The sequence below is a fragment of the Antennarius striatus genome, chromosome 11 (assembly GCF_040054535.1).
Source record: "Antennarius striatus isolate MH-2024 chromosome 11, ASM4005453v1, whole genome shotgun sequence".
Classification (NCBI taxonomy): Eukaryota; Metazoa; Chordata; class Actinopteri; order Lophiiformes; family Antennariidae; genus Antennarius; species Antennarius striatus.
In genome coordinates this window covers 10,428,522-10,443,107 of record NC_090786.1, presented here as the reverse complement: position 1 = coordinate 10,443,107, position 14,586 = coordinate 10,428,522, and the positions used below count along the sequence as shown (strand labels likewise).

Here is a 14,586-nt window from a genome sequence, read left to right as displayed (position 1 = left end):
TGTAAAAAACAAGTTACACCAGACACAGTAGAGGAGCGAACACCAGTTGTGAGTTATCAAACAAAAACATTTTTAAGTTCATTTTAGGTGTACAATTCACGTCTTGCGGGGGTGGTTGAAACACTTACAAACTGCAATTTAGACATTGCAAATTAAATTGCAAATAGGAAATGAAAAATCAGTTATTAAATATTACTTTATAGGTAGTTAAATTGAATAATATCTTCTAATTGATTTTGTGAATCAAGTGACTTATTCTATCACACACCACAAGACTTTATATTTGCCTTTTTAAATTAAATTTAGAAATTAAATTTGATCTGTAGATCAATTCATGTATTTTTAATGACGTACTTGGTGAATGGTGAAAATTCATTTTTAATTTGATCGGTTCATTGATGTACTGTATTATTAATTAATTTGCAAATTATTTTATTTAATTTTAAAAAAAAGTAATCTTTTCCTTTGTCAAAGAAAATATCAAATAATTAATCTGCACTTGGACGAGAGAATAATTTACAGAAAATAAAGTCCATATATAATGAAAAGTTATAATGCCTATAATAATGAGTTGAGTTTTGTGTTTCTGTGTTTTTTGAGACTCATTTACGAACCCCAATTCTGTTTTTCAGGAATGAGTCCTTAGATTTGGGCCCTTGTCCGAGTGCTGTGATGGATATTCTAAAACTGTATAACTGTAACTAGGATTCACTTTTTTAAAATCAGTGATAAAAAAAGCCTTTGTCAAAGGAGAAGTGTTCTTTTCATTTTTAGATATTTCCACTTAATGTATACATGATTGTCAAAAACTAAACAACAACTTATTTTGGGCAAAGCAAACTGTGACAGTGTCATTCTTGAAGGATGTGCAAAGTCTACTATCTTGTCATAGATGGCCTCAAATTTGGATGGTGCTTTACAGGAAAAATTCTTTTACAGATGGAGCAAACAATGCAGTAGGATGTTTTCTCCTGTCTCAGGTTTCTGTAGACAGGCCAGGGATGGCAAATGCTTTGGAAAACAACAACAAGGTGCCTTTTGCATAATATGAAATGGTTGAAAATTCTGATTTATTTTAAATCACTGTGAGGCATATGCTTTGCAAATCTATACTTCCAGTGCACCATATTAACTTTGCTCTTCCTGCTTCAATCTTTACGTTTCTGAATGACATATTGCATTTATCATCTGATAATTGTGCTGCTCTGTGAAAGCAACTACTTGCATTCAAAGTCTTCTCTTGCTGCTTTCCCTTTTTCTTTTTCACATAGTGTCTATCATTTTCAACGCTTCCCTTTTCTCATACTCTTCTTTTTCCTTGTTTCCTTTGAAGTGCTAAACAATGGGAGGGCTACACTTTCTGTTAAGCTCTTAGGGAAACTCTCTGCCACAGTGCAGCACGGCAAAATCTAGTCCTCAGGACCACAAAAGAATGGGAGGGGAGGAGAAACATGGTCGGCATGCTATGACAATGACTGTGGGTGCATTTGGCCTTGATTCTCTGAACCATCACCAGGCATCATCAGCATGGTATGATTGATGAATGCTGTGACTCTAGATACCATGCCTTTTCTAGTCTGATTGTTGAACCCTAACAATGGTTGATACCTTACCAGGATACGTGGTGCATGATATGTGTGTGTGTGTGTGTGTGTTAGCGTGTGGGTGTGTGGGTGTGTGTGGATGACAACCCCACTGGTTATAATGATTGAGTTATATTGTTTGAATTACTCCTACATGTCAGTATAGAGGAGAAAAAACATCATCTGTCATTTTTTGTCTTTGTCTTCACTCTTTTTCCATTTCTAATCCATGCAGACAAAATCATAGTGTGATGAATGCTATTCATTACTAAAGGATGGAATGAGAAATGAAGCAAAATGAGTGCTTTGAGAAGTAATCTGAGTAGATGTAGAGTATCTGTGATTGTCTGCTGAAGCATCGGAGACATGCGTTTATCCACTCGTACATGTTTCTTCAGAGCTGTATCTTACTCTTACATTATGCCGCATACACCTCTGTTTAAATCTGATACTGCACATCTACTCTCCAATTTCCTCCTCCCTGCCTATGTCTCGTCTTTTTCATCACACTGACGGAAACTGTTTCCAACATTTCATTGTGTTCTATTGTGAGACCCTTAACGCTTCTTTTAAGTCAATCGATTTCAGGCAACAGCCACTACATTTATGAATTACACATCAACCACTCTTGATGTAAACAATGAAATTTCTTCTCTTCATAGTAACATGCTTGACATTTCTTATTTGCCTCTTTAAAGAATTTTGTGTTTTCACCTGAAATGGCTTGTTCCTTTCTTAGTCATAATGTTATGAATGGATTTCAAGGAATTATTTTTGATGATGGAGGTAAGACAGCCAGGAAAACAATTTATTAGATTTTCATGGTGATGTGGATCATCATCCAGATCCAGAAATATGTACGATTCTCTACTATTAAGTGTAATTACGACACTGCTTTTTTCTAACTTCACAGATAAAGCCTACAATCCCTAAAAATTACAGCCTTCTAAGATATATCTGTTAGAACAATGTATATAAGTTATATCATATTTATTCTTTTATATTCCTTTATTCTTTGTACTACATACAGTATTATGACCATATAAATGTTTATACCTGTGTGAAAGTGTATTTCCACAACTGGTGAACTTGGATACATGTAGCCACTTTATCAACAACTTTAAAAATAGTTTAGTAATCACGTTAAATTTTTGTGTTTTGATATTTAATGAATTATCTTAATGTTAACCTCATAAAGCCAGAAGAACTTATCCGTTTGAAATATGTTTGATTTTTTACTCTCGTTCAGATGAAGATTGATGTCCACTTTCAGTTGAAGGTCCAGTTATGTGAATGACACATTTTACTGGACATATACTGTATGTACAAGTTGTCCTCTACATAAGAACATTTGACCTACGAACATTCCGTGATATGAACAAATGTGCCTACAAATCAACATAACTGCTTATATTATGTCCCATCCATAGAAGAACAAAATAAACTGTTGTTGCCATTCAATTTGCTGGTTATATTGCATGTAAACATCAGCCTATGCTACTGTTAGCCACATCCTCTCTCTCTCTCTCTCTCTCTCTCTCTCTCTCTCTATATATATATATATATATATATCTATATATATATATATCTATATATATATATATATATATATATATATATATATATATATATATATATATATATACTCACACACAAACACACGCGCACACACAATGTGCCCTCCCTCTTTGCGGTTAATGCGTTCCAGGAACCATATGCGATTAAGAAATCCACAATTGTGATATATTTATCTTATTATTTACTGTAATTTAAACGTTTATGAACCCTCTCCATACTGATATTAAACCACCTTCTATCTGTATTACCTTTTCCCACACTCTTATCGACTGTTTAAAGCACTTTTGTGTCGCGAACGTCCAAGACTGACAGAACAGTGCACTTCCAGATGCCATCAGCCAATAGAATCCGCTTATGGTATCACGTGACTGCCTACTAAAAATCCGCGATGAGGTGGAGCCGCAATCGTTTGATGCGCAAATGTGCGAGGGTGCACTATATATATATACACTATATATTTATATGTTTGCATAATCCTAATGGACATACAAGGAGGCAGAGATAATGGTGGTTGTGCTTGTAGATTTGCATCACATAAAACTTGACCGTTTGCCTTGATGAAGGGTTGTACTCTCTGAGTGCTTTCTAGGTACCATTAAGATGTCAGAAATAGGATTCACCTGCTACATGACCTCATACAGTAAAAATCTGCTGTCCTTTGTAGGGCCTTTTCTGTATGCATGATTGAACTGCAGTAAGGAGACTAAGAAGAACTGTGAGGGAATGGAGGAAGTTATGTAATAAGATGATTAATGAATGGAGATGATTGATAATTGAAAGAGAAATTGTTTTTTAACTATCTTGCATAAATACTCATGGTGAATCAAACAATTTCATTTGCTTTGTTTCACAGAACTGTGTGAACTCCATCGAAGAGTGAGATGTGGTGTAGAAGCAGAAACTCAAATCAGGTATTTCTTTCCCAGACATCTATTCATGGTATTTTGCTAATTTTCTCTACAAATAATATAATAAATGTGTATGGTTTTATTGTGTGCATACATTTCTGGATTAGTGCTCTTACCGTGTCCTATTCAACTGCTCAATCAAGCTGTGATCTTGCTCTGCTGGATGAGAGTTGGACATCCCAGTGACATACTGAATCAGACAGGATGCACCACTGTGGGTTTTAGAGCATTGCTTTGCTATGTTTTATTGATGTCTCTCAGATGATTCATCCTGGCCTTTGCTGATATTTTCTGTTTCAAGTTGATCTCATGCCATCATGAAACCGTTTGTCCATAGTTCACTCAGTAAATCAATGTTGACAGTTGGACATACAGCTTCACAGTATTTTAGGTAGTTACCAACTTCTACACTTAAGCTCCAAAATGGACAGAAACAAATGTTTGAAACTCAACCATAGCCTAACACAACATATGAGCCTGAGGCAGCTAAAATACTAACTATGACTATGATGCAGTGATTTGTGTTTATTTTCAGTTGGATTCAGATTTAGAAAGTTTCATACAGTATTTCAGAGAAATGTTTATTCTTTTTTTAAAAAAGGTAATTACAGATTTCTATTTGCATGTCTTCAAAAATAGTCTCACATACCATGTGGCATCATTTGACCATGTGACTGATTGAATTTAGAATTTAGAATGCCCCTAGTAGGTGCATCAGCTGCGTTTTTATGGAGAACAAACCCACACCAGTCAAAGTTGTCTTTGGTGACTCGCGAGGGACAGCAGAGCTCTTAGCAGGAAGATGCTCCTCCAAACTGTCAAAGTTCTGCTGTCTCCGTCCGTCCTTTTATTGAGCATCAGCATAGCAACAGTACATAGTTTACGTCATCAATTCTGTTAAAGCAGTTTACCATTAAAATGTGCAGAAACAGCTGCAATCCTTATATGGTTAGCTTTCCGTCAAAGCGTGTAGAAGCAGCTTCTGCAGTTTCAAAGCTTCTCACCACAAACTGACCTTCGATAACTTTCTTTGTATCAATATGAGGTGAGTTTTCTTGGAATTGCATGGACGACGGGTGTCTGAGGCACGTACGCATTTGGGCCTATGTCCTCTGTTTGAACCCACTGCCTCTATATTGAATTAATAGCATACGTTCTTTCACATTTACCGAATTGATAACATAATATCTTTCACACTGATCAGCCCAAATTATTGTTATATTAGAAACTTAATTTTTTATTATTATTTTTCTTTGTCATTGCATATTTTTGGTGCTCAAATGATGATGTCATCATGGCATTTTATTGTCAGTCAAAATTCCCAGTATATGAATCTTATTGAAAGTTGAAAAAGCAAAGGGTAGTACAAATAAAGTGAAAGAGAAAGAAAGACAAAGTAGCTATTTCTAGAGGACTGGTCACGAGTTTCTGTCTGTGTGGAGAGTCCTGAGGAAACATTTTGTTTCGCTTATAAATTAATTAAACATAATTTTAGTCTTTTTTTGAACACAAAGTCAAAGTCAGCTTTATTGTCCAATGTACCATATATGCATGACATACAGCACGGATGAAATTGAAGTCCTCTCAGACCTACGGTCAACAGGCAGTACAGCAGGCAGTACAACACAGGCAGTACAGCAGGCAGTACAACACAGGCAGTACAACGGGCAGCACAACATAGGCAGTAGAACAGGCACTACAACAGACAGTACAGTACAAAGTATAAGATGAAAAACAAAGAGACGGTAAACATCTCTATACACTCTCTAATCCCATAGGGAAGTGACATGTGCGCAGTCCCTGAGTTGACGGAAGGGGAGGAGGGTTTGGGGGGGTAGGGTTGCTGGGGGTGTGGGGGGGCAGGGCAGGATAAGGGTAGAGTTCAAGGCTGTGGCAGGGGGCAGAGCAGGGAGGGAGTTGAGCTTCCCAATCGCCTGGTGAAAAAAAACTGTCCTTGAGCCTGCTGGTTTTGGCCCGCAGACTCTGCAGTCTCCTACCTGATAGCAGCAGGCTGAAAAGGCTTTGAGAGGGGTGGGTGGGATCACCTTCTATGCTGATGCATTTGCGAGTGAGGTGGGTGTTATGTCTGTGAGGGAAACGAGAGAGACAACAGTGATCTCAGATGCTCTCACGATGCGCTGCAGGGTCTTGCGGCAGGAAACGGTGCAGGTGCTGTACCACACTGTCAGGTTCAAACAACCTAGAACATTTAAAACACACTTACAAAAAGGAGAAGACAACAGTTACATTTTTTTACTCGCGAGGAGAACGGACAGAGATGTGCTCAGTTACAGATCTCCACCCCATTATCAACATGTCTCCGCCAAAACCTCTTTTTATTTCAGTTGGGCAGTCCCTGTTTACAATTTTTCCTAAAGGATGGGGGACAAAAATATCAGCAATGCACCATGTAGGGTATAATGTCACAAGAGTAACCTTGTTCTTTTATGGTATTGTCCTTTTTTCAGCAGGACAAGGTCTACATCTTAAACTAGTCATCAGCTGCTACGTCAGTTGTGACCTTTCTGACCCCTACCTAAACATAACTCAAGGCATAGCAAGACACACACACATTTATTAGTTCAAGAATGAAAACGACTAAATATGGGATAACATATATACATTAATGTAACACACACGGTCATGCAGCTTGTCAGGATGCTCTCCATGGTACCTCTGTAGAAGGTGAGCATGATGGGGGGTGGGGCTCTTGCTCTCCTCAGTTTGCGGAAGAAGTAGAGGTGCTGTTGGGCTTTTTTGGCCAGTGATGCGGTGTCACGGTCCCAGGACAGATCCTCGGAGATGTGCACACCCAGGAACTTGGTGCTGCTGACCCTTTCCACTGCAGCACTGTCGATGGTTAGTGGAGCATGCTGGCTGCGCACTCTCCCGAAGTCCACAACAATCTCCTTCGTCTTCTCCACATTCAGATGGAGATTGTTGTCCTTGCACCACATAGCCAGGCAGCTTACCCCATTTCTGTAGGCTGTCTCATCGTTGTTGTTGATGAGACCCACCACAGTTGTGTTGCCTGCAAACACATTTATTATTAAGCACAGTTGTGTATTTGACAGACAATAAGAACAAAAGCAACAAAAAGCAACAAAAGCTGGTTAGTCACAGCTCAGTTCATCTGTGTGTCGTCTCTGTGTCGTATGGTACTGCACTAAAAACTGCAATTCATGAAAGTATTGATCAAATATATTTAAAATTGGCTTTTTACACCTAAATGCAAAGAGCTTTAGCTCATATCTGTGCTGTGCAAAATCTATCTACAAATGTAATTAATGCAGTTTTTCTAATTTCCTCATGGGAAAAAAGCCTTTCATAGATGCCAGATTCCAGCACTCAGATTTTGTTCTGTGTATTTTTTTTTTTTTGCAAATGCAAATTACAACTCCAATGCTGATGATTTGAATTTCTCTGTTTATCTCACTTTCCTTTTTAACTGTCTCACCCACTTTCCGTTGTTTCTTTGTTGTGTAAATAAGAAATGTCTGGTGTCAGTTTTTGGTCCACCATTTCTTAAGCCAAGAGGCCCAGAAACATACAGACACAGAGGGAAAGGCTATGCACACATATTTGAAATCCACATGCTGACTGAAAGGAACAATTCTGTTTGTGTGTGAGCTGAAGAACAAGGGACAGGGAGAAGAGATGCAGGAGAAATACAAATTCAGAGGTGTGGGATGAGAGGCAGGTACCACAGACTAGGGGGTACAGTGGGGAAGCGATTGGAGCATAAAGGGGAATAGAAACATGGACGGAGTTCAGATTATTATACTTGTAGATGGCATGATCATTCAAGCACAGACTTTGGGTTCGCATAATGCTGAGATTGGAGGTTCAGGATCACAGATGGAAAATGCAAGTCAATCTCATAGTGTAAGTAAATGAAATGACAGATGAGGTTATGTTGGTGGACTCAGCTCAGTGATCTTCAAATCAAATTGGTTTTCTCACATCACATTATTGAGGAGACAGTGAATGAAAAAATTGTTCCTGGACAGTAAGCAAACCAGAGGCGTTGGCATTATCGAGTCATGATGAATCACATTTGTAATAATTGGTTTCCAAAGTGATTCTTTCCTCTTGACCAGCAGCATTTACAATTGTTACTGTTTTATGATTACACATATCAGAGTATAACACTCTTAATTACACTTCCTCTCCAGCACGGCTTTCTTTGCCTCCATCACCACCTTGATGGTTGTAACTGTCACATGTTGGTGTCTGATTTTCATTCCATTGAGCAGAACAAAATTCACACAATGCATGGAGGCTGTGCTACCTAACAACTTGGAATTTTTCTTTTGTGTGTGTCTTTATGGTTTTCTTAAACTCGTTTTGATTGAAAGTCAAATTGAACATGTTTAATAAACGTAAAGACATAAAGTTTACTCAATGCATTCATAGTGTACTTAATTATGTTTCATTTTGCATTTCTTTTACATGTCACCGAACAGCACTGTTTCCTAGCTGGTATGTTTACCGTGGTGGAATGCAGAGCTAGAAACCTCACCTAGCAAATTTGGGTTTGAGTTGCAGTCAAGTATCCCACAGTGACTGAAAATTCACTTGAGATTTGACATGGACGAGGGACATGGATTTATGAGCAATCCTTTCTTTGTGCTTTTAACATTTAGGACATTTCTAATGAGTATTAATGTAACTGGTTAAAAGGCATACAGTGGTACCTCTACTTACAAAATTAATTGGTTCCGGAAGAAATTACATAAGTAGAAAATTTCGTAAGCACAGACGTGTTTTCCATGCAAATGCCCTAATCCATTCCAAGCCCTAAAAAATTCCGACATTAATGTTTTATAAAGCATAAAAATGCATCAAAACATGTAACAAACACATGTTACGATTAGATTATTACACAAAAAAAGAGAGCTATGCATAACGTAAAAAACAAAGAACAGAGTAAAGAATAAAAGTGATGGTCATTTACCTTTTAACTGCTGTCCTCATTGTTTTTTGCCCTCTTTGGTTCATGCACTCTTGCCTCGCCATGCAGAACAACAGAGGGAATTCCAGTCCTCCTTTTGAACTTCTCCAACCACCCACGCAATGCCTTAAACTCCTTAAACTTCCTTTTGCTTTAATAACGTGGCGATTGTAGATGCATTACGGCCATATTCTTTGGCGAGATCAACCAAACGCAACCCTTTTTCATGCTTTTCTATTATCTCTTGATTTGTTTGTATGGACAAAAAAACTATTTTTTCATCTTTTCTTTTCCTCTTTTCTCCGTCACTTTCTTGGGGTCCGTAGTGAATACTCTAAAAGTTAATATATTTACGTAAAACTATCAGAACACGTCATGGGTCGAGAGCCGAATGACGAGGACCCTGCATAAACACCGATCTAGCGCCACACAGAGGTCCCCCTTAGCCAATGGGATGCCAGGAAGATACTTGGTAATAGCCAATGGCAGAGCAGCTATGAGAATGTTGCGTTCAGGAACCTGTGGGAGCTGCGAGTATCAGCCGATACCGCATTTTTACCTTTCGTAAGTCAAAATTTCTTTCGTAACTAGAGGCAATATTTTCCTGCTGAGAAATTTCATAAGTAGAAAATTTCGTAAGTAGAGACTTTCAAAAGTAGAGGTACCACTGTACTTATATTGGACAGTTAAATTGAATTCTTGCTGCTGTGCCCATGGTTATGTTTAGGGCCAAATTCTGATGCACTTCTTTTGTTGAATTGTCTCAGTCTGAACTCTTCAGGTGTGGGCCATTCCTCAACCACCTCCATACCCAATATCTGTCACCTCATCCTCACCTTATCTCCTCTTTAAAAAACATTTTAGAAATGTATGTGATTGTGTGTTATGATAAGGTTAGATGAAGACAATTGACTCGCTGTTGTGACCCATGAAGGAAAAAGCCGAAAGGAAAGGAAGATGTGATTGTGTGTTATTAATCTCATACATAATTATTTAAAGACACACTTTTATACAATGTGTTAAACAAACAGGAAACATGAGGTTCCTGTGCATATAAAATAGTGTAGCTGAGGAATCCAGATGAAGGCTAATTTTTTTTTGTTTCAAATAAACACAAATGAACAAGATAGGTCAAGGCACTTTTGTTGAACAAGGTGAAATTGTGTTGTTTTTGGAATCACTATCCTCCCTGTATCCACAGAAGATCTTTCTCTTTCTCTGTGGATCTGCTGCCACTTCTTTATCTAAGTGCCATCTTGGTTTTTTCTCCTGATACCATCTTTACCTTTATCTTCTGTGTCTTATCAGCAGTGCCAGGCACATGGAAATGTAATTTAAAGAGAGAAAGACAAATAAAGGATTAGCAGAATTTAGTGAGCGACTTAGGTGAGAGAATAAATACTGTGATTGAGGAAGTTTAATCTAGTTAGGGTTAATTAGGCTCCCCATATAAAATACAAACAGGTTTGTCTGTATATCTTCTTCTTTCTAGCACAAAATAGCATGAAGCTGTGTCATGTAAAATTATTAATAATCATCATCATCATTCATTAATTTTTTGTACAAATTCTTCCACTTTCACAAGTCACAGGGGTTGCTGGAGCTTATCCCTGGGGACTTACTAGAATTAGAAAATTGGACCGAATATATTTCCTGACTGGGTCGTATTATCTGTGACCAGTGAGATGATTTTCAAAACCACATACTTAAAAGTCAAGTGAATCAGATACTATATGTTGTTGGATTTAAATTTTCATTCTTGTTTTGCACATCCTCTAGTTTAAGATGGAACATGGAAACAACACAACACAGCATTTAGAACAAACTAGCCACAGTTATTTCTAAATCCATCACCTCTGCAGAATGAAATCCATGAATATATGCTAAACTGGTGACTCAGCTCAGCTTTTAGTTTTCTGTTTTTTGTTTCATCAATTGTTTTCATCTTCAGCTGGGGTTACAGTAGGGCAGTATTATCTACATTGCTGTTTCATGTCATGTGTCATGAGACATGAGTGTATTTGAAAGCTTCATCTGCTTTCCCCATGTCTTTATTTCTTACCTGATCTTTTGTTCAATTTTAAGTTCTATCTCCCTTTCTCTGTTGCTCTTTCTTTTGCACACACACGCATGCATGCACACACACACACACACACACACACACACACACACACACACACACACACACACACACACACACACACACACACACACACACACACACACACACACACACACACACACACACACACACACACCCTGACCTCCCTTTTACTCTCTCCTCCTTGTTACTCGTCTGCTGTCTCAGTTGCTCTGAATCCTCAATATCACACAAGCTGTCAGTGAATGTCCCTCGACACTTATTTGACTCAGGATCCCTACGGCGTCTCTACTTGCATAAAGCCAATTTTAATTTTTATTGCCAGCCTTGTGGGGATTGTTGAAAAGCTTGCAGTAAGAATGAGCCAAAGTCGGAGACACAAGCATTTGACTAGATCTTGTGTCTTTGTTCTTTTGAAAAGGTCATGGATTTGCTCAATGGATGGAGTTCCCTTCTTTCCAATAAATTTGCCAAATGCAGAACTGTAAAATGTTTAAGAGACGATGCTAATGAAGATTGTGGCAGATTGACCACTAGCAGAGGTGCATGGTGTGATATGCAAGCACTCTTTCAGGACCATGAACAACATAAAACACATCACTGTGTGTAGGAGGGGGCCTGCTGCCTCCATCAGTGGCAGACATCAGTGGCTAGCTAATGACAGGACATGCAACCGCTTCATTCAACTTAGCGGAAGTATTTTGATCATTATACAAATGTTGGTTTGAGCTTTGATGTGTCTTTGCTGTTGAGTTTTGAGCCTAGTGGCCAAGCAAAATTGTAAAGTTATTTTTGTGAAATTATAATGAAAAAGTAGAGAAAGAATTTGTCTTTGCGCAGCACTGTGCTCAATATGCAGAGTATCCCAATCATACTGTAGATTTTCTTCACATAATGTCACATGGAGGCATGCATATGATATTTCATCTCAATATTTGAGAAACTGCTCATTACAGATAGGAAACAAAACTGAGAGAAGAGAGAAAAGTTCAACTTTTTATTTTCCATTAATCTTAGTATATCACCGACTTCAATGAGTGCAATCGTCAAGTAAATGAGTCACACCTTTGAAATTTCTGTTGAATGGAGAGACGAAAATCTGAGTCTTTCTGCTATTTTACAATTTGAGACTTGTGTGGGTCCACAAGTGCATGTGCCCCTCTGTGCATGCATACACGCCCCCCAAGGGAATGCCTGCAGACCTACAGGCATAGGATTTTGGGACTAAACTGCTGTGTGCATTTGCAGAGTCCAGGGGAATGATGCTTCAACAAGAGGAATCGTTCAATTTGTCCCCAGTGAAAAACAATATTCAAGATAAAGCATGCCTTTGTGTAGTGCCTACACCTTCTTGCTCTTCTTTCTCACAAGGCTTTAATGAGTTTGTTGACAGTATGCTTTAAAAGCTTACCCTAAAGAGACAAAGGCAATATCAAAAGACTTGGAAAGAAGGCATACAAAGAATTGTGTTCATTTTCTACTCATCCAAGTGTGACCTGCTCTCTTTAAAACTGGCCTCTCAGTGATTCATTGTGCCATTGATTCAACAGGAAGCATACACCTCCAGTCAACTCATTCCCAAATGAGAGGAAAACATAGGTTAAATTGGAGCTCCTTTCCACATCTATGTTGGCTGGATGCTTGTTTGAATCTCAATTTAGTGAAATAAATACTGTAGATAGTGCAAAATAAAGCAGGAGATGGTGTGTAACCAATTAAGTGCCTGGAAACTTCCAGCATCTCTTTAAAAACAAGTCATATTCAAACATTTTAATGACTCTAAAACCAATTTTATGTGTTGGCCAAATTCAACAGCTAAACAATGCAGCTGCCACCCATATGAAAATAAGTAAACAATTTATGCAGTCTCCACATTTGAAACAAGAAGGAATTCAGTGAGAATAATTAAGCTATTTCTGTTAGTCACCTTAGAGAGATGTCTGCAAGTCAAAACTGCTTTCTTAAGCCTTCGGTAAATGACTAGAAGTGTCATATTTATGCCTTGGAAGACTTGTCTGCTTAGCAGTTGAACCATTAAACAGAAAATAAATAAGCTGTGTATTAAGGGACCCTCAGGCTTTCCTGGTTGTACAGGAAAAATGCACAAGGTTTGATATAAATTTCAGCATTCTCAGAAGGATACATAGTACCTCAACTTCAGCGTAACAGCTTCTGGTTGAAAGCGTTTTCTGCCCACATAAATATTATTTAGAAATGAAAGCTCAACAACTTAACTTTCTTTGAATTATGCATCACTCTTCCAAGTCATATCATTGAAGCACATCCCTTCTGATATAAAAAATATTGTTTCTATACTTTGTTGTTTTTCCAACACTATTACGGTTGCACACACTGAAGATATTTGCCAAACAAAATGAATAAAAGAATAATGTAGGAAAGTTTCTGTTTCTGGTTATGTTATGCTCCTTGTTTTAACCTTGCTTCTTCCCTGTTTACTTAACTGACACATTGAAACAGATATGTGGGCCTGCATTGATTTAAATGTATGCTTTAACTAAATATCAAATATTACAGTAATCACAGATCCAGGATGGCAATATAAGTGACTTTGTGACTAAATTGTTCAAAGGCATGAATGTGAGTGTGGCCGTGCAACACTACAAACTGAATAGTTATCAGAAAATAACCTTTTTTGAAAACATACAATTCAACACAAATCTGAAAGTCTACTAATATATCATGAGTGCATAACAATTCTTCTCCCCTGTAGTGTTAAGGAGGAGGCTGGACCGTACCACATTTAACTGATGAAGTCCCCACCAGCTGTTTTAGAAATCCAAGACATCAGTTAGCATTAAAGAGTTACTGAAAGGAACTAATTACTGCTTATATAACTAAGTACAATTATATTTCAAGTGTAAATAACTGCAGTCTGTGCTGCCAGGTGGCCAAGCTGCTTTGGAGACAGTTCTGTAGCTGCCACACACTTTTCCAGTCACATCATCCACTATTATAAGCACCTGCACATATGGATTGTGTAAATGTGTAAAAGTCTAGAAACAAAGCCAGCAGTACCATAAGGAACCATGGACCAGCAGACTCACTTACCTGCGTTACTAATGAGTAGTTTTACATTGACTTTTTAAGAATCAATGTGATTATATTGCAGGTGGGATAAGGAATTGATTCACATGTGCAGTTTTTCAGCTGAAATTTGTCAAAATTACTTGCGGGTGTGCACACTTTATTACCTCATTATTTTTTATCATTTTTCCCTGTTATGCTCATGCAGGATACACTAGGTTTTAAAAATTAGACGGGTGGATATGTATGTTTATGTTTTGTAGTTTTTCACTTAAAATACTTCACTTGATTGCTGTAACTGAACTTTTTCTTGAAAGCAGCATATTTAATCAGTCTTATGTAGAGTGCCTTCTCTCTACCCCGAACCGTGTCCCTTGTATTCTGTGCGAAAGCAAAGAAATGCGAGTGAGTTTTAAG

The 14,586-nt window shown here is 37.9% G+C and overlaps 1 protein-coding gene across 1 annotated transcript in view; it reads left to right on the top strand.

Annotated features, from left to right (window-relative positions):
• The window catches only part of LOC137603774 (protocadherin-15-like), a 206,006-nt gene that overhangs the window by 23,845 nt on the left and 167,575 nt on the right, over nucleotides 1-14,586 (top strand). The window contains exon 2 of the mRNA XM_068327526.1: nucleotides 4,015-4,072. The gene's annotated coding sequence lies outside the window, so the exon portion shown is untranslated. The remainder of the gene's footprint in view (nucleotides 1-4,014; nucleotides 4,073-14,586) is intronic.